This window comes from Mobula birostris, chromosome X, assembly GCF_030028105.1.
Source record: "Mobula birostris isolate sMobBir1 chromosome X, sMobBir1.hap1, whole genome shotgun sequence".
NCBI classification, from domain to species: domain Eukaryota; kingdom Metazoa; phylum Chordata; class Chondrichthyes; order Myliobatiformes; family Myliobatidae; genus Mobula; species Mobula birostris.
Genome location: NC_092402.1, coordinates 57,768,803 through 57,790,515, shown reverse-complemented (window position 1 = coordinate 57,790,515; position 21,713 = coordinate 57,768,803). Strand labels below are relative to the sequence as shown.

Genomic DNA, 21,713 nt, shown 5'->3' with positions numbered 1-21,713 from the left:
AAACTGCCTCCTCTCAACAACCTGTAGCAGGACCATAGCCCTCCATATCCCTACACTCCACGTACCTATCCAAACCTCTCTTAAGCATTGAAATGGAGCTTGCATGCACCACTGTGTTGGCAGCTTATTCCATACTCTCACGAACTCTGAGTGAAGAAGTTTCCCCTCATGTTCTCCTTAAACTTCTCACCTTTCAACCTTAACCCATGACCTCTAATTGTAGTCCCACTCAACGTCAGTGGAAAAAGCCTCCTTGCATTTACCCTATCTATACCCCTTATAATTTTGTATACCTCTACCAAATCTCCTCTCAATTTTCTACATTCTAAAGAGTAAAGTCCTAACCTATTCAATCTTTCCTTATAACTCAGGTCCTTTAGACCCGGCAACATCCTTGTAAATTTTCTCTGCACTTTTTCAACCTTGTTTATATCTTTCCTGTAGGTAGGTGACCAAAACTGCACACAGTACTCCAAACTAGACCTCACCAATGTCTTATACAACTTCAACATAACATCCCATCTCCTGTACTCAGTACTTTGATTTATGAAGGCCAATGTGCCAGAAGCTTTCATTACAACCCTATCTACCTGTGACACCACTTTCAATGAATTATGGACTTGTGTTCCAAGATCCCTTTGTTCTAGTGCACTCCTCGGTGCCCTACCGTTCACTGTGTAAGATCTGGTTGGTCCTACTAAAGTGCAAAACTTCACACCTGTCTGCATTAAATTCCATCTGCCATTTTCAGCCCATTTTCCCAGCTGATGCAGTTCCCTCTGCAAGCTATGATGTCTTCCTCACTATTCACTACACCCTCAATCTTGGTGTCATCCACAAATCTACAGATCCAGTTAGCCACATTATCATCCAGATCATTGACATAGATGACAATTAACAAAGGCCCCACCACCAATCCCTGTGGCACACCACTAATCACAGGCCTCCAGTCAGAGAGGCAACCCTCTCACACCACTCTCTTGTCCATGTAGACAACATCCACTGCCTCGCCTTCATCCACTGGTAATTTCCTTGGAAAAACTCTACGAGATTGGTTAGACATGACTTACCATGCATGGAGCCATGCCGACTATCTTTAATCAGTCCATGTCTACCCAAGTACTTATATACCCGGTCCCTTAGAATTCCTTCCAATAATTTTCCCACAACAGACACACTGGCCTATAAGTTTAGAGCCTTTTATAAACAGTGGAACAACATTGGCTATCTTGATCAGTGACTACCTAGCATCAGTAGGCTCCCCACCTAAGGAAACTAGTGACCTAACCAGCAGACTGAACTCACATCTTAACAAAAATTTCACTCACACTATTACACCAAAAATATCCATTGAAAGATGTCAACTCTGATACTGCAATACTCCTCAGTACTGTAAAAAAAACTTCCAATATTTTGTATTCAAGCCTACGAAGTGACCTTCTGGATTTGAGAAGACAGTGCTACCAAATAAGTCACTGGTAGCAATAATTGCTCTTTTTTTTCTTTTCCTTTTTTTGTTCATATACTTTGTTAAATACCCTGTAAATGTCATATTAAATTGCCAAAATCTAGATTTTATAATGTTTCTTTACAAATTGTTTAGCAACACATCAATTTTGTTTGTCACTGTACAAATCTTCAAAACAGAGGAAAGAAAAATGAGATACAGGTGTCCCCCGCTTTACGAAAGTTCGCTTTATGCCACTTTGCTTTTATGAAAGACCTACATTAGTACTTGTTTTCGCTAACTGAAAGAAATCCAAAGAGGATTTTCGCTTTTACGAAAAAAGGCGCCCGCTTTAAACTTGCACTTACCCCGAGAAAGACTACCATGACCGTGAAGTCTTGCGCGGGCAGGTGTGTGCACATGCATGTACGTGCATATACCCAGCTGGTGGCGTAGTGGCATCAGTGTCGGACTTCGAGATGAAAGATCCTGAGTTCGAATCCAGCTGGCTCCCCTGCACGCTTTCCATCTGTGCTGGGTTACGAGCTGGTGATCTCTTTGGAAACTCACCTAGCCTCGTACACGGTTCCCCAATACATCAGGGGCGTGGAGGGAAATCGTCCGGATGTGACGTACCTTTCCTATAGGCTGTGCATTTATCATATCATTCTTGCTTTTACTATTTATCATATCATTCCTGCTTTTAGTGTTATTTTGGGTTTTATGTGCTATTTGATATGATTTGGTAGGTTATTTTTTGGGTCTGGGAATGCTCAGAAATTTTTCCCATATAAATTAATGGTAATTGCTTCTTTGCTTTACGCCATTTCGGCTTACAAAAGGTTTCATAGGAATGCACTACTTTCGGATTGCGGGGGAAACCTGTTCAGTGGATTCTAGTTAATTAGGCCATCGGTTAAATCAGGGCAGCTGCTGATTTGGGACAACTCTTAAAGAACAAAAAAAAATCAAGAAAATAGTCAGAAGGGAATGGCAGCGTAGGGAAAGGTCTCTCGACAAAAAAAAAGTAAACTGCCCCAAAGCCGAAATTAAACAAATATTTAGTATCGTATAACTATATCAATAAAAGGGGCAAGGATGACGTCTAAGTATGAGAATAAAAAGTCAGCTCAGAATGCTGATAAATATAACGAGTCACAGCAACACGAGGTGGCTAGCCAGGATGGAGATAATGAGGAAGAGTTGGTAAACCTAACTTTGATTCTCAAACAGGTTCATGATTTCCAACAAAATAACAACAAACAGCTGGAAGATATTAAAGGAGAAATAGTAAAAACTAATTTGAGGTTAGATGAAGCCGAAGCGAGGATTGTAGGAACTGAGGAGAGGCTACAAAACGCAGAGGAAATGATAGCAGAAATGCTGAAGCTACAAGAGCAGCTCCAGTGGAAGCTAATAGACCAAGAAGGCCGCTCAAGAAGGGAAAATGTGAGGATCTATGGAGTTCCCGAAGGAGCTGAAGGTAAACTCGGATTGATGATTCCCTTCGTGGAGAAGCTGCTTAGAGAGAACCTTGACATACCAGATGCAAAAGACCTACAGATAGAAAGGGCCCAGCGGGCCTTAGCACCGCAGCCTCCGGCAGGCGCCCAGCCCAGATCAATTCTAGTCAGGTTTCTCAGCTACAGAACGCAAGAAGAAGTGCTTAAACTGGCATGGCAAAAGAAAAGCTTTATGTGGAGTGATTGTAAAATCAGCTTTGACCACAATTACGCACCGGGGATTCTTGCCAGACGGAAGGAATATGCGGAAGCACGGAGAGTCCTGAAGGAAAATAACATCAGATTCCAGACCCTGTATCCAGCTCAGCTAAGAGTCTTTTACGACGAAGGAACGAAAACCTACACTACAGTGGAGGAGGCAACATCCGACCTGGTGGACCGGGGACTACCCGTAAAAGTTATCACCCAACCGGAGTTGTTACTGGAGAAGATTCGGCAGTGGTCATGGCAGCCAGTGCGGCGAGGACGCTCCACACGAACCAGAGTGTCAAGCTACAAGGAAAAGCTGCAAGTATTCAGAAGTGAATGTACAGAGAGTACAGATTAATTAAGAGAAATGACTGAAAAGGGTAAATCGGACTTAAAGGTAAAATTAAAGCTGGTAACTGTAAAATAAACTAGACAGGATAACTTGAATGGTAACAATATGGTCGAGACATAAATAGGAGAGAACTCTCTATGATTATTCACACTGCGGAGGGCCCTCTAACACAGGGTGAAGATAGAGGTTATCCCTCTGAACTGAGGCAGGTCAGTGCTCAGGCCTCACTGTTGGAAGTCGGGTAAAATTTTCAAATGCTCTGCGTTCAAAAGTGCCTAGGGTTTGGTTTTGTGTTTGGGTTTACTGTTGAGAAGGGATTGCTTACTGTTTGTTTAGAAAGGGAGAGTTTTTTTTCTACTAGAGAAAAATGCAAGTTGAACCCGTAAAAATAATTTCCTATAATGTTAATGGGGTTTTGAATCCAATTAAGAGAAATAAGATTATGTCTAAATTGAAAAAAGAGAGGGCACAAATAGCTTTCCTTCAGGAAATGCACATGAGCCAATCTGAACATGCAAAATTAAAAAGAATGGGCTTTAAGCATGTATTTTATTCATCATATAAACTGAGCCATAAAAAAGGGGTAGCTACTTTAATATCAAGTGCTCTTAACTATGAACATATTTCAGAGACTAAAGACAAGGATGGACAATTTGTAAAGATTACAGGAAGAATAGAAGGTACTGAAATAACATTGCTGAATGTTTATGCTCCACCAGGTAGTGAATGGTCATTCTATAGACACATTTTTGACCTAATGACCAGCTCTCAAGGGGTAGTAATCTGCGGAGGGGATTTTAATATTAGGTTAAACCCTGCATTAGATTCTTCAGGAACAGTTATTCAGAACAAACTGACTAGGAAAGTGAAATCATTGATGGAGGAGTTGGAAATAATAGATGTGTGGAGGGAATTACACCCCACTAGTAAAGACTATACATACTACTCTCCCCGTCATTCAGCTTATTCAAGGATAGACTTTTTTTTATATTTAACATAGATAGATTCAAGATAAAAGAGTCTAACATTGCAACTATTGATTTATCGGACCATAGCCCAGTCTCTATGTCTCTAATTCTGGAAAGGAAAATGAGGAAAACACTATGGAGGTTAAATTCACATATACTCAATGATTCGAAAGTAATGGAGAGATTAAAGGAAGAAATCAAAGAATACCTAGATCTTAATGACACGGGAGAAACATCACCAGTGATCTTGTGGGATACATTGAAAGCTGTACTAAGAGGAAAAATTATTTCTCTTACTACTCACCTGAAAAAATTTAAAGCACAAAAATTAGCAGAACTGCAAAGAAAATTAAAACAACTTCAAGTCGTAGATAGCAATAAAATGAATTCTAATTTAAAACAGGAAATTAAGAAATTGCAAAGTGAAATTGATGATATTTACACATTAAAAACTCAAAGAAATTTTCTTTACCTGAGACAAAAGAATTATGAAGTAGGAGGTAAATCAGCTAAATTATTAGCATACAAGTTACATAAACAACAAGCGGACAAGACAATCCATAAAATAAAAAATCCAAAAACAAAGCATGTTGAGAGTACAATAGGGAAAATTCAAGAGAGTTTTGAAATATATTATCGAAAGCTGTACTCTCAACCCCGGGCCTCCAATGAGTCCCATATAGACACATTTCTGAATTCTTTAGAACTACTCAAACTTACAGATTTACAAAATGAATGTCTATTAGAACCAGTAGCTTCCAATGAACTGAACGTGGCCATCTTTAGATTAAAGGCTGGAAAGTCTGCAGGCTCTGATGGGTTTACCTCAGATTGCTACAAATAGCTGAGATCACAGTTAGCTCCATTATTACTTAACAACTCTAATTAGATCTCACAGAGAGCAGAAATTCCACCTTCCTGGAGAAAGGCGATTATCTCAGTTATTCCTAAAGAGGGTAAAGATAAACTAGAATGTGGCAATTACCGGCCAATCAGTGTCCTTAATTTGGACTACAGATTATTTACACCTATATTAGTGCGCAGACTGGAAAAGCTTCTACCTGGCCTCATCCACTTAGACCAGACTGGATTCATCCAACAAAGGTAAACTCAGGACAACATAAGGAGAACCTTAAGCATACTAGAACAGGTCAATAAAGGTGGGACAGAGACATTTGTGGTGGGATTAGATGCCGAGAAAGCTTTTGATTCAGTTAGATGGGTATTCCTATATAAAGTGTTAAGAAGATTCGGCTTTCAAGAAAAGTTTATTAAGGTAATCCAGACTTTATATGACAGCTCGATTTAAGATAAACGGGGACCTCTCTGACCCTTTTATTTTAGAGAGAGGAACTAGACAGGGATGCCCAATTTCCCCTCTCCTCTTTGCACTATATATTGAACCCCTTGCCCAACTAATAAGACAGAGCGAAATTGTAAAAGGTATCAAGGTGGCAGGGATTGAACAGAAGGTGGCGTTATTCACAGATGACATCATAGTTTATTTGAGTGAACCAGAAAAATCATTTATAGGATTGTTTACACTGTTGGATGGATAAGTTTGGGAAAATATCAGGTTATAAAATTAACGTAAAGAAAACGCAGGTTATGTCCCTAAGTTATACAGCATCCAAAAAACTACAGGATATATACAATCTTTAAGTGGGAAGCTAAATCATTAAAATATTTAGGAATAACCCTGCCAAAAGAGCTTTCAACATTGTCACAGGTAAACTATGGGCCATTAATTTCATAGATAAAAGCAGATATACATAGATGGAATCTTATCCCTTTTTAAAGTCTAAATTCAAGGATAAATACCATAAAAATGAATATTCTCCCTCGGTTACTTTACTTTTTCCAGACTCTACCTGTGGAGGTAGACGATAATCAATTTAGGGAATGGGATAAATGGATTTCCCGCTTTATCTGGGAAGGAAAGAAACCTAGAATCTGATTTAACACTTTACAGTTAGGAAAGGAAGGAGGAGGTATGGCACTTCCTTGCTTGAGAAATTATTTTTATGCTTCACAGATAACCCCTCTGTTATATTGGGCTGTAATGGGGAATACAAGGCTAGATGGAAGGAAATAGAATTTGGATTGCTTGACAGTTTTCCTCTACAGGCCTGAATTGCAAACAAAGGATTGATGGCATAATTGGAAAAGATTAAAAACAGCTGGATAAATCTCACACTAAAAGTATGGCAGAAAGTGGTTAGTTCATGTGGAATCTACAACATGTTAAAATTTTTCAGATGGTGTGCTTATGATACCGAATTCTTTCCCAGCAGAGGAGATAAAAGATTTGAACTATGGATAAAGAAAGGTCTGACAACCTACCTCTCATTCACACATAAGGGTGCATTACAAAGTTTTCAATCCCTGCAGGATAAATACGGTTTAGAACACAATGACTTTTTTTTTTAGGTGCCTTCAAGTATGACACTACTTTAATCAGAGTTGTAGATACACAGATTTATCAAAAGTAGAATCAGAATTTTTCAAGATTCTGAAATTGGCTTACAGCTTAATACCAAGTAAATCAATTTCCCGATTATATAATGCCCTCTCTCATGCCAAAAATGAAAACACACTATATATTAAAGAGAAGTGGGAGAAAGAAGCGGGGTTGGTACTTTCAGAGGAGGCTTGGGGGAAAATATGCAGCTTTCAGTGGTCTTCAACTAACTCTTTGATTTGGAGAGAACATTGTTGGAAAAATATTATAAGATACTTCAAGACCCCATACCAGGAAAAAGACACAAACGTAGCGTGTTGGAGAAGGTGTGGCTCCAAGGAGGCAAATCACTTTCATATTTTTTTGGGATTTCCCTAAATTAAGTTTATATTGGAAAGATATACACAGAACATTAGTTAGGGTATTTAAGACTCAGATACCTCTGAACTTGGAGACTCGCTATTTGGGGCATGTATTGTTTTTGGAGCAGAAGAAAGATATAAAGCTGCTGCAGGCCCTTTTAGAGCCAAGTAAGAAATCAATCACCAGAAAGTGGCTAAATCCAACATCACCTACATTAGAAGATTGGCATGAAATTATTTTGAAAATATTTAAAATGGAAAAGATGACCTACTCTCTGAGAATTCAAAGAGAAAAAATTTAATCAAATTTGGAATAAATGGATTGAATTTATAACCCCAATGCGAGCAGACTTTTGATAACTCTCCCTAAGGTTCCTAATGATTTCCTCATCAATATAGTTATAGTGTTAACGTAAGCTCCCTTGGTTAGAATGTTCACTGTTTTATTTATGGAAAACATGGAATTAATACAAGTAAAGGAAAAGATTTGGGAAAAATTTATAAAATGAAGTAGATAAGTACACAGGGATTGGATAAGTATATCTGTGGGTAGGAGCAAATATGAACGTGTACTTGTGAATGTATAAATATATACAGATTTATACATATATAAAAATGGAAAAGGTTTTTATTTGTAAAAACATTTGTGTAATACTTGTGAATACCTTTCACAAATAAAAAAAATGTAAAAAAAAAGAAAATAGTCAGGATTCATTTTGTTTATTTGGGACACTATGTCACTTAATTAAGACAGGAAACCATTGCTGAAGTTTCTAACTACCGCCAGTCACCTGCTCTTGTTTTGGCCATTAAACACTACATCGTATTTAGAGAAAAACAGTTTTTAGATACTGTCAGTTGCGTATATTTGTGATAAAATGCAGTGATTTTTGACACTGATAGCTGGCGAGAAGTTAAGCAGTAAGACAAGTTAGAATTGTTTTGCTCTCCGCGGTTTCAAGCTTCAAGCTTGGAGATGCCAAAAATGGCTGTGAATGAAATGAAATGTTTTCACTACTTCAACAAGTTTGGAACTACGAAGTATTTGAAGTTACCAAAAGTCATTTTGAATGTTACAATGAAAATGAAGATTTGGAGGATACAATTGCCGAAAGCATTGTATGAAGACAGTCCATTATCTGCACCAGGTGTCTGTGCTGATTTTGTTCATTTACAGTCAATCAAAAGAATATGGCAGCATACACCTCTGGATGAATTCTACCATTGATTACTATTAGGAACTACAGTTTTATACTACTGTACTAGTATTGTTAGTGTTCTAATTTGTTAATTAGGTCTTCATTTAAATACACAATTTGTTACTCAGTTTGTCATTTTTATTCGGTTTGAACTATTTCCATGAAATTTCAGCTAATTGAGGCAGCCACTTAATTGGGCCAAATTGTACTAGTCCCGATGTGTCCCAGTTAATTGGGATCTACTGTATTTCAGTTCCCTATCCTAACATGGCCAAAACTTCTTGTTAAATCATTTTTTTAAAAATTTGTTCTTGATTTGTGGGTGACAAGGCCATCATTGCTGCCAATTCTGAGAAACAAGTTAGGACTTTCCTCTTGATGTGCTGCTATTGTTGTGACAACAATGCTCTCATGATAATATTAGAAAGGCAATTCCAGGATGTTGACCCAGGAATATATAGAAGCTGTAAAATAAAGTCAAAGGCAGGGTGGTTTGCAACTGGAAGGGAACTTGGAGATGATGGCACTGCTATGGAGTTGTTGCTCTTCCCCTCTGGGTATCAGTCAAAGGAAAATAAGAGATGCCAACAAAGTCAGTCTGGTGAGTCACAACAGTACGTCTCTAATACAATCACAGTACAGAAAGGGGCAAATACAAGTTCAAGTATTACAAATGGCTTATCAAATGCACTACATCATAAATGCTGCCAAGCACTACCGTAGCTCAACTTTCCAACTGGTTGTGCTACCGAGATCAGTTCGAAGTAAATTTATTATCAAAGTACATACATGTCACCATATACAACCCTGAGATTCATTTTCTTGCAGGCATACTCAGTAGGAAGATGTTCTGTCTTTCATTTGTTGGAGATTGGTGCTGCTAAATACGTGTATGTAAATGTTGCATACCACTTGTCCCATGATATTGTCCTGATCCTGCTGTAGACTATCATCGACTGCCTTATTATCAAAGGACCTATGAATAGTGTTTCATTTGTAGGCAAAGAACCTGACTCATAAGATTCATGGGACATCAAGTGTTGTATCCCAATAATATTGTTGGGTAGGGATGAATGACTTTGAACAATCACAATTTTATCATATCTCATGAAAAGGGGTGCAATGCCAAATTAGAGCAATCTCCATCAAATTAATTAAAATCAGGTCACAGAATCTCCTGACAGATGTTTCGATTTGTACAATGCAGTGGATCCAGGAGACTATTCCCTGGCTGGTAAGCAGAAATCCCACGTTATATACTATGTACTTAAGGTGTAATTTTCCCAATGAAGTTAAGAAATATGTCTATTTACGAATGGAACAAGGGAAAACCCTGAGAACTATAGACTGACGAGTCTCATGTCACTGGTAGGGAAGTTACTGGAGAAAATTCTTAGGGATAGGATATAAGAGCATTTGGAAACCCATGGCCTTATTAGAGAGAGCCAGCATGGCTTTGTGAGGGGCAGTTCGTGTCTTACCAACTTGATTGAATTTTTTGACAAGGTGACAAGAGAGACTGATGAGGGTAGGGCGGTGGATATTGTCTGCATGGATTTTAGTAAAGTGTTTGACAAGGTCCCTCATGGGAGGCTAATCTAGAAGATTAAGATGCATTGGCAGTTTGGATTCAGAACTGGCTTGTGCAAGGAAGATAGAGGATAGTGGTTGAAGGAACTTATTTGAACTGGAGGTCTGTAATTAGTGGTGCTCTGTAGGGATCTGTGCTGAACCTCTGCTATATGAATATACAATATATATAAATAACCTGGATGAAAATGTAAATGGGTGGGTTAGTAAGTTTGTGGATGATACCAAGACTGGTAAAGTTGTGGATAGTGTTGAGGACTGGCAAAGACTACAGTTCAATATAGATCAGTTGCAAATATGGGCAGAGAAATGGAGTTTAACCCAGATAAATGTAAGGTGATGCACCTTTGTAGAGCAAGTTCAAGAAGATTGTTAATGGCAAGGTCCTTAACAGTGTTGCTGAGCAGAGAGATCTTAGGATCCAAGTTCACAGCTCCTTGAAAGTGGCTACATAGGTCAATAAGGTGGTTAAGAAAGTTTATGGAATGCTTGCTTTTGTTAGTTGAGGCATTGAGTTCAAAAGTCAAGAAGTTATGTTGCAACTTGATAAAACTCTGGTTAAGCCACATCTGGAGTATTGCATACAGATCTGGTCACCTCAGTACCTATAGGAATGATGTTGAGGCTTTGGATAGAGTGCAGAAGTAGTTTACCAGGCTGCTGCCTGGTTTAGAGGGCATGTGCTATCATGACAGGCTAGATAAACTTGGGTTGTTTTCTCTGGAGCATCAGAGCCTGACGGGAGATCTGATAAAAGGATTAAGAGAGATTAAGATTAAGAGAGGCAAAGATGGAGTAGACAGGGAGTATATGTTTCCCAGTGTTGAAATGTCTAATACCAGAGGGCATGCATTGAAGATGAGAAGGGGTAGGTTTAAGGGGGATGTGAGGTGTAAGTTTTTTTACCCAGAGAGTGGTGGATGCCAGGAATGCACTGCCTGGTATCATGGCAGAGGCAAAAACATTAGGGCTTTTAAGAGGGATAGAAGGAAGATGGACTGATACGGACATGCTCTAGGCAGGAGGGATTTTTAGTGTTTGGGTGTTTTTGATTGCTTTTCAGCTGGTTCAGCACAACATTGTAGGCCGAAGGACCCGTTCCTGTGCTGTACTCTTCTATGTTCTAATATAAGGAGGCTTTCAGGCAAGATAGTATGCTTAGAGAAGTAAAAGTTTAAGAAACTATAATCACACAGAAATAAATTTGCAACTGTTAATTCCAATTGTGAATTCATTGCCTGAGAAATTACATACCTCAAGATTGTCAAATGTGAAGCCAAACATCTACTGGAAGCCAGAACTATCCAACACTAAGTGTGAGGTGGTACACTTTGGAAGGACAAACTCCAAGGCAGAGTACAAAGTAAATCGCAGGATACTTGGTAGTGTGGAGGAGCAGAGGGATCTCAGGGTACATGTCCACAGATCCCTGAAAGTTGCCTCACAGGTGGATAGGGTAGTTAAGAAAGCTTATGGTGTGTTAGCTTTCGTAAGTCGAGGGATAGAGTTTAAGAGTCGCGATGTAATGATGCAGCTCTATAAAACTCTGGTTAGGCCACACTTGGAGTACTGTGTCCAGTTCTGGTCACCTCACTATAGGAAGGATGTGGAAGCATTGGAAAGGGTACAGAGGAGATTTACCAGGATGCTGCCTGGTTTAGAGAGTATGCATTATGATCAGAGATTAAGGGAGCTAGAGCTTTACTCTTTGGAGAGAAGGAGGATGAGAGGAGACATGATAAAGGTGTACAAGATAATAAGAGGAATAGATAGAGTGGATAGCCAGCACCTCTTCCCCAGGGCACCACTGCTCAATACAAGAGGACATGGCTTTAAGGTAAGGGATGGGAAGTTCAAGGGGGATATTAGGGGAAGGTTTTTTACTCAGAGAGTGGTTGGTGCGTGGAATGCACTGCCTGAGTCAGTGGTGGAGGCAGATACGCTAGTGAAGTTTAAGAGACTACTAGACAGGTATATAGAGGAATTTAAGGTGGGGGCTTATATGGGAGGCAGGGTTTGAGGGTCGGCACAACATTGTGGGCCGAAGGGCCTGTACTGTGCTGTACTATTCTATGTTCGATGTTCTATAGTAATCAATCTTCTCCAACGTCCACACTTGCTCATGTTGTCAAAAAATAATAAGTAATATTTAAAATGTACTGTATATCTAGATATATTAAGTTCTACTATAATCCTGGAAATTGGAATTCTGCTGTTGTGAGAAACCCTTTCTTATGCAATGGGCAACATACAAACAAATAAATGCCCAGGAAGTGCCAAAGCCACGCAGACATTTCGAGATAGGAAGAGAATTTTAAATTGTAAACACCGGTGGACAAGGAGTCAATGCAAATCACCGCATACCAAGGTGATGAGTAAATGGGGCAGATATCGGAACATACTTATGCAGAAAAGTTCTGAGTAGTTTGCAGATGTTGGAAGATGGAAGGCTAGTCAAAAGAACATTGCAAACTGCAGGAAGACAAAGACACACTTTCATGTGTTAACATTGGCTTAGCTGAAGCAGGAGTAGATGGTGATAGGAGGCAATCTTTGTGATTATAACTTTATAATTCTAAATCTTGGGACACCATGATTATAAACGGCCCAGTTCAGCTGAGACAGTGCCTGGGAATTAGGGTAGAGGTCAAAGACAGTTTTCTACTGCTTAGATGAAAGAAATTACAAATCATTTATGAGTTCCTATCTAATAATATACAGTACTTAACTGGGTGCCATTGAAAATTAAGGCACGACAACAGGCAATGTCTCCAGATTTCAATTAACCTAGCATCTTTACTATTTTAGGAAGAAAGTAACAGATTTCCATTATCTTTTGCGAGTTAAAATGCTTCTTGATCTAATTTTTGAATGGCTCTGCAGTCATTTTAAGAGTAAGCCCTCTCAGTTAAGATTTCCTCATCAAAGGGAGCTTGCTAGCTACAAAAGGTTTGCAAACTCTTTTATTTGAGAACAGCTAACACTTTTATTTTGATGTAAAACCAAGGAAGTCTAAATGCTTGATCGTTTGTCTTTCCATGGACTCAAGAGACTTTGTTCTTTAACTTTTATGATCTCCCCCAGTTCCAGATTTTGCAACAAAAAAAACGGAAGGAGCAGGATGGATCTGACTATTTCCTGCCTAACGCTGTGACATTAGTCACACTGATCCTAATGGGATCCCTGCTCTCATATCCTTTACCAACACTTGAGTTGGGTGACAATATGTGTAATACTTAACAAGAGTAGCCTGTACTTCTTAAATTCATACAGCTTAACCATTCAATTCTTTTTAGATTCCAGGACAGCATCTACATGGTTCACCTTGAACATTTGTTTACTTTTTTTAACTCCTGTTTTAACCACCATAACCTGTAGAAATGCTTAATAAATATTAAATGCCCTTGGTGTGTTAAAACAGCAGTTTAAATCTCAGGTAATGTGAGTAATGGCCACATTCATCAATCATGGTGTTGCCCTTTACAGTCTTCTGCAAACTATGAACAGTAATGCAATTTCTTTTTTTAATGAAAGGGCCCAATGATAAAACTAATAGAGAACAAGGGTTCCCAATCTTTCTTTTATGCCATGACACTTACCATTAACTGAGGGGTCCTTGGACCCCAGCTTAGGAACCCCTCAGCTAGAGGGGTTCACTGGATCAGGTAGCATCCTTCATTTGAACTCCAGATGAAGGGTATTGACCCAAGACATTGACTGTCCATTTCCCTCCACAGATGCCAGATGACCCTCTGAGTTCCTCCAGTAGTTTCTAGCATCTGTAGTCTTTTGTCTTCAGTTAACTAACATTGACACATGTATACATATTAATTTGTGGGTTGTCAACAAAGCTAGTTCTCAAACCGAATGGCTTATTAGGCTATTTCAGAGGTAAGTTAACACTCAACTATGTTGATAAGTCTGGAGTCACAATGAATTATAGGCTGAAAGCTACTTTTCTACCTAGTCTGCTCTGAACTTAAAACTGCTTAATTCAAATCATCTAAAAACTCAAATCCTTTCAATAAGATCCTCCAACACACATCAAAGTTGCTGGTGAACGCAGCAGGCCAGGCAGCATCTCTAGGAAGAGGTGCAGTCGACGTTTCAGGCCGAGATCCTTCGTCAGGGCTAACTGAAGGAAGATCCTCCTTCGTGTTATCTCTTACCACATAATTCTAATTACTGTATATGTGATTTATTTCACCACAAATTAAAAACAAAATGATCTAAAATGATCAATGTGCTGTGCTTCATATCACACCACTCCCTCGCAAAAGATGCAGCGTTTGAAACGATCACAACTCGGGTCGGGCCGGCCCAGCAGAAGCTTCAACGCTTGCGCAGCAACAACTACCGCCTTCTCAACAGTCCCGCGGGACACATTCCTTCTGAGTGCACGAGAAAGCAAGTGCGCGTGCAGTGGTGGCGCGCTCTTCCGCTCCACAGCAACACGTCACGCGGCCGAAAAGAACCGGCGCCTTGTCTCTGGTGCCATAAATTTATAAATTATGCTAATGGCGGAGAAAATCCAAATGAGGCTAGACTACCTCCGTCCTCCTCCCCGCTACCTCGCACGTATTTATGTCGGAGATAGATAAATATATTTATATAAACGCCCGCTCACTCCCACAACTCCACTCAGCATTACCTGCGCCTACTTACCGTTATTTATTAATGCCCCAGCTTCGGGAAAGTGCCTCGGAAACTGTCTCCTCTTGTTTGCGAACAATTTTTTTTTGTTTGAAGCGACTTAAAGAACAAAAAAAAAGTCAAGTTTTTTTAGAAATTGAGGCGAACGGCAAGAAGTATACTGGATAAGGAGGGAGCATTTGCATCGATAAAAAGCGGGCCTTGAGAAATATCTCCATTTGTTTTATTTCTTCATAGTTTTCACCAATTTTATGCAAACGTTTAGAGCTCCTAAATTCCTAAAGAAATTGCCTTCTCGAGCTTCCTTTGTAATTAAAAAGAACGTACCGGCTTCGATAAACATTGCTCGTTAGCACTACGTTATGAACATAATTTATGCAAGGCGAGTCTGCATACGACAAAAAAAATATGTTGATGTTGCCTTTCCCATCCGTGGTGCCAGATGGCGCGCTTTCCTTCTTAAAGAGACAACGCCTCCAATCTACTTCAGTTTCAGTGCAGTCGTGGAGGTAGCATTATTACCTGCGACTTCGCACAAAACAGGTTAGCTGAGCGGAATTGAGGTCGGCTTCAGTTCTGAGACTTGCTTTGTTGTTTTTTTTTAAATATATAAATCCACAACCTTTAATAATGAGTCATTGCATTTCCTTTTGAAAATTAAATTTATCGAGGATGATTTTTTTTTGTGCCGAGGTTAGGGGGAAAACAAAATAGACAATTATCTCCTTTGGAATTGAAGGTGCATCTCATACAGTTGTTTCAATGCAAATAAAACCTTGTCAGTTTTATTATTGGATTGACACAAGAATCTGGAGGAGGACTTTGCACAACAGTGGACTTTTGTTCCACAGCAACGGATGCATATACGCAAAAAAATTCCACAGATGTTGGAAATCTTGTTCTAGTTGTTTTATTTTTTTGTATGTGCAATTTTTACTTTTTCTCATGAATGTCATGTCTAAACCTACGTACCTGTGATGCTGCTGCAAGTTTTTTATTGCACCAGTATGTATATGTCTTTTGCATATGACGCCTCTTTGCAATTTCCGTTTCCCTCCATATATGCTGCCCAGCCTGCTGAGTTCCTAGTCAAGTCATGTGTCAAGGAGGTTCACAAGGATAATTCTGGGAATGAAAGGGTTATCATATGAGGAACGTTTGGTGGCTCTGGGTCTGTACTTGCTGGAATTTAGAAGGATGGGGGGATCTCATTGAAACCTTTCAAATGTTGAAAGGCCTAGACAAAGTAGATGTGGAAAGGCTGTTTCCCATGGTGGGCAAGTCTAGGACAAGAGGGCACAGGCTCAGGATAGAAGGGTGACCATTCAAACACAGATGCATAGAAATTTCTTTAGCCAGAGGGTGGTGAATTTATAGAATTTGTTACCTCAGGCAGCTGTGGAGGCCAGGTCATTGGGTGTATTTAAGGCAGAGCTTGATAGGTTCTTGATCGGACACGGCATCAAAGGTTACGGGGAGTGGGGCTGAAGAGGAGAAAAAAGGATCAGCCATGACTGAATGGCGGAGCAGACCCAATTGGCCAAATGGCCTAATTCTACTCCAATGTCTTATTCTGGGAGGTAACCATCTTGAATAAGCCTTTGAGGAGGATTTACAAGGAAATTAGCAAGAGGATGTTGTCCCAGTGGGGAATCTAGAAACACAAGGGATAGCCCTGAGATGAAGAAATGCACATTTAAGAATGAAATGAGTAAGAATTTTTTTAACCTCAGAGGGTCATGAATGTTTGCAATTTTTCCCTAGAGAGTTGTGAGGACTGAATTATTAAATATGTTCAATGCCAGATATAGACTGCAGAGGAATCAAAGATGATGCAGATCAGGCAGAAAAGTGTAGTTGAGGTCAACAGTCAAAACAGCAATTATATTTAGTGGCAGTGTAGGTTGCAGGAATTGTGACCTGAATTCCGGTTTTGTCTTATATTAGGATGAAAATGAAGGGTTTCTGTTTACAAGGGTACTTTAGTGACTGAGGCTTTGTTTTGGCAACTAATGGACTCTGTAGTAAAGTATATGATAATAAAGCAATTTTCACAATGATTTTGGTAGTACACACAAAATGCCGGAGGAACTCTGCAGGCCAGGCAGCATCTATGGAAAAGAGTTAACAGTTGACATTTTGGCTTAGACCCTTCATCTCATGAAAGCATTTGCAATGCATTGATGTAACTATTTGATGTGTGCCTTAAATTCCAAAAGAGATAGTTTTCAATTTTATTTTCTTAACGCTTGGTACTATTTACTACAGGGGTCCCCAAACTTTTTTGCACCGCGGACCGGTTTAATATTGACAATATTCTTGTGGACCGGCCGACCCGGGGTGGGGGGTGGGTGTTCAAGTAGGGTTAAACTCACCTCAGCATGTCTTTTACAGTTAGGGTTGCCAACTTTCTCACTCCCAAATAAGGGACAAAAGTAGCAGTCAAATCCTGGGACACGTTCCCCCAGGAAAGACTACCATGACCATGAAGCCTTGCGCGGGCACCTGTGTGCGCATGCGTGACATGTGTATGTGATGTGCTCATGCACGTAAGTGCCGATTTTTTTCCTCCCACAAATTGGCTTTGCCTTCATCTTCCAGACTATACTGTACATACATTATTTCTAATTTATATAGGCTGTGCATTTATTATATCATTCCTGCTTTTACTATATGTTAGTGTTATTTATTTTCGGTTTTATGTGTCATTTGGTATGATTTGGTAGGTTATTTTTTGGGTCTGGGAATGTTCAAAAATTTTTCCCATATAAATTAATGGTAATTGCTTCTTCGCTTTACGCCATTTCAGCACGAAAGGTTCATAAGAACGCTCTACCTCAGCGGGGGAAATACGGGACAAGGGCGGTCCCGTATGGGACAATGCAATTTAGCCCAATATACGGGATGTCCCGGCAAATACGGGACAGTTGGCAACCCTATGTTCAAGTTCAACAGTGCATGACAGGGAATGAGGAAAGGTGCAGCTGATTCATATCGTTTCCTCACGGCCCGGTAACACATGCTTTGCAGCCCGGTACTGGTCCGCGGCCCAGTGGTTGGGGACCGCTGATTTACTATCACCTGGATTAATTTAACTGTGATAAGGATCATCTCATTATCAAAGTTTCTTGATTTGTATATTTATATACATATGTATTTTTAAAGTAACAAAGTAATACTCAGGACTGAAGCCTACCTCGCATAACTCCTGCCTATTTTTTATAGATGCACATAGAAAGCATTCTATTTGATGCATCACAGCTTGGTATTGCAACTGCTCCGTACTATCCCCATTTAATACTTATTAAATGAGGAGTTTTAAACTGTTTGCAATATTTCTGAATTAGTTTCACCAACCTGTATAGTTACAATAATCTCTTTATATGCAACTTTATCAAATGACTATTGAAAATCCAACTAATTCTCATGGAAATGTTCTCCTTTATCGGTCCTGGCAGTTACATCCTTCACAAGTCTCACAAGTTTGTCAAACAAATTTCCTAAGATAAAACCATGTTAATTGCTTAATTGTAGTAACATTTGCCAACAATGGATTCTGAGCAGTTTTGTGATGTTATAGATATTAGGCAACGGGCTTTTATTGCTAACTGTTTTCTTCCTCCTTTGTTTCTTGAAAATTGATCTTGCTTTTCAAGTTTTCCATTGTGCTGGGACCTGTACAGAATCTATAAAAATGTGAAAGATCACAAACAACTGCCTTAACAAAAGATAATAAGTGAGATTGTCTCATGCCGATTAGAGTTGACTTGAACTAAAATAAAATTTAAAAGATCATAATTAATGTGCCCAATATCTCTGTATACACTTCTTCTACAATCCTAGGATGCAGCGCATCAGATCCATTATGTCAACCTTTAATACCATTAGTTTATCTGCTTTTTTGTCTTCAGTTAAAATAATTGTTATAAATTCTACCCTCCCTATTCCTCATTTTTTTTTTGGTATGTTTCTAGTTTTTTTCACCAAGTAAAACATTTAGAAACATGGAAAACCTACAGCACAATACAGGCCCTTCAACCCACAAAGCTGTCCTTACTTTAGAAATTACCTAGGGTTACCCATAGCCCTCTATTTTTCAAAGCTCCACGTACCTATCCAGGAGTCTCTTAAAAGACCCTATCATATCCGCCTCCACCACCATTGCCCGCAGCCCATTCCACACACTCACCACTCTCTGCGTAAAAAAACTCATTCCTGGCATCTCCTCTGTACCTACTTCCAAGCACCTTAAAACTATGCCCTCTCATGCTAGCCATTTCAGCCCTTGGAAAAAGCCTCTGACTATCCACACAATCAATGCCCCGATCTTATACACCTCTATCAGGTCACCTCTCATCCTCTGTCGCTCCAAGGAGAAAAGGCCAAGTTCAGTCAACCGATTCTCATAAGGCATGCTCCCCAATCCAGGCAAAATCCTTGTAAATCTCCTCTGCACCCTTTCTATGGTTTCCACATCTTGCAATACTCCAAGTAGGGTCTGACCAGGGTCCCATATAGCTGCAGCATACCTCTTGGCTTCTAAACTCAATTCCATGATTGATGAAGGGCAGTGCACTGTTTGCCTTCTTAATCACAGAGTCAACCTGCACAGCAGCTTTGAGTGTCCTATGGACTTGGACACCAAGATCCCTCTGATCCTCCACACTGCCAAGAGTCTTACCATTAATATATTCTGCCATCATAATTGACCTACCAAAATGAACCACCTCACACTTTTCTGGGTTGAACTCCATCTGCCACTTCTCAGCCCAGTTTTGCGTCCTATCAATGTCCCGCTGTAACCTCTGACAACCCTCCACACTATCCACAACACCCCCAACCTCTGTGTCATCAGCAAATTTATTAACCCATCCCTCCACTTCCTCATCCAGGTCATTTATAAAAATCACGAAGAGTAGGGGTCCCAGAACAGATCCTTGAGGCACACCACTGGTCACTGACCTCCATGCAGAATATGACCCGTCTACAACAACTCTTTGCCTTCTGTGGGCAAGCCCGTTCTGGATCCACAAAGCAATGTCCTCTTGGATCCCATGCCTCCTTACTTTCGCAATAATCCTTGCGTGGGGTACCTTATCAACTGCCTTGCTGAAATCCATATACACTACATCTACTACTCTACCTTCATCAATGTGTTTAGTCACATCCTCATAAAATTCAATCAGCGTCGTAAGGCATGGCCTGCCCTTGACAAAGACATGCTGACTATTCCTAATCATATTATGCCTCTTCAAATGTTCATAAATCCTTACTCTCAGGATCTTCTCCATCAACTTACCAACTTAAGGTCTCTGTGTTTCTTTATTTCATATTATAAATTCCTACGTCTCAATTTCTAAGGGACCATGTTTGACTTCATTCTCTTACTTTTTACATACTTGTAGAAGCTTTTGTCATATGACTTTTTGCTTTGCTGGTTTATTCTTGTATTCAGTATTCTTTCTCCTTTTGAAGTTTTAATTATTCTTTATTAGCTTCTAAAATTCTGCTAATTCTCAGACCTGTGCAGAATTAAATATTGATGTCATATTGACATACTGTAATCATTATAAGCAAATATAATGTACATTTGGAACAATAAATTGCAGCAGATGACTGTGTTATTTTAAATGTTAACTTCTAATTTTATAAATAAAGTAGTTTCAGAATTTTAAGCAATGAAACTGGACCGGCAGCAGGAGTTTCAGTTGGAGGGCACTTTTGTGGGAGTGATTGTAATTCAGTTAGATTTAGCATAGCTATGGAAAAGGACAAAGATAAAATAGGACATAGAATAAAAGGTTCTAAGTTGGGGGAATGCCAAGTTTACTAGACTGAAGAGACCTTGAAAGGAAATCAGTCCGTGAGCAAAGGGAGGTGTTTAAAAAGGAGATTAAAAAGATTCATAGTAAACAAATTCCCACAAAGAAAAAGAATGAGACTGCCAAATCTAAAACCACCAAATGACATATTGCATAACAGATAAGAGAAGGCTAAAAAGTAAATCATATGTTAGATACGGAGAATTTGCAATCACAAAGGGAGAGTCAAATTTGATCCAAAACTGGCTCAATGGGTGGAAACAAAGGTAATGGTTGCTGATGATTTTGCAAATGGAAATCTATTCTGATGCTAACTATACGGTAGCATATCAAGGGAAGGTTAGGTAGAGGAACTAAACACCTTGTATTTATTATCGTTAAAAAGATCTTGAGAATCAAAATTTAGTCCCTTAAAGGCAATAGGTCTCTAAATTTGTCTTTTTATTCTGGATCTTTTCTTACACCACTTCAGGAGGTGCACTGCTTTTTTAGTGTTCTGTTATTCTTTTATCTGAATAGCATTACCATAACAATTGTAACAATACAAACAAGAGAAATCTGTAAATGCTGGAAATCCAAGCAACACATACAAAATGCTGAAGGAACTCAGCAGGCCAGGCAGCATCTACAGAAAAGAGTACAGTCGACATTTTCGGGCTGAGACCCTTCATTGGGACTGAAGAAAAAGAAACATGAGGAGTCAGAGTAAGAAGGTGGGTGGAGGGGAGCAATTAATTGTAACATTATTTGGTTGCAGTAGATGTGGATTGGAGAAAGAGAAAAACAAAATTAGTACAGTTAAAGGTAGTTTGAGAACCAGTGAGACAGAGCTTCTGTTACCATGAAATTGTTGGTGGCCTTGCCCAAGGTAATGCTGCACAATATTGCCCCCAGTACCATTTCTTGCTGACAACTTGCATCCCAATGCCACAGCAGGGAAAAGTGCAGCACAAGGATTTCCTCAGGGTAGACGGAATGGCTTTGAGGACTGATGAAGGCCATTTCCCAGGCTGATCAACAGTTAAAAATTACCCATTCAAAGACATTCAATAAGACTTGGAATTAGTTAAAAATTATTTTACATCTAAAACATTAGAAAGCACAATCAGGGATTAAAGAAGGCTAAGACTAATTTAAACAATAAAAT

The 21,713-nt window shown here is 39.4% G+C and overlaps 1 protein-coding gene across 4 annotated transcripts in view; it reads right to left on the bottom strand.

Moving 5' to 3' along the window:
- The window catches only part of pou6f1 (POU class 6 homeobox 1), a 94,796-nt gene extending 79,644 nt beyond the window's left edge, over positions 1-15,152 (bottom strand). For 3 of the 4 annotated variants that reach the window (XM_072249336.1, XM_072249333.1, XM_072249335.1), the window contains exon 1: positions 14,757-15,152. The gene's annotated coding sequence lies outside the window, so the exon portion shown is untranslated. Of the gene's footprint in view, positions 1-13,690; positions 14,326-14,756 lie in introns of those variants that run through there. The other variant, XM_072249334.1, reaches the window with a different exon arrangement.
- Between the last annotated feature and the right edge of the window lie 6,561 nt (positions 15,153-21,713).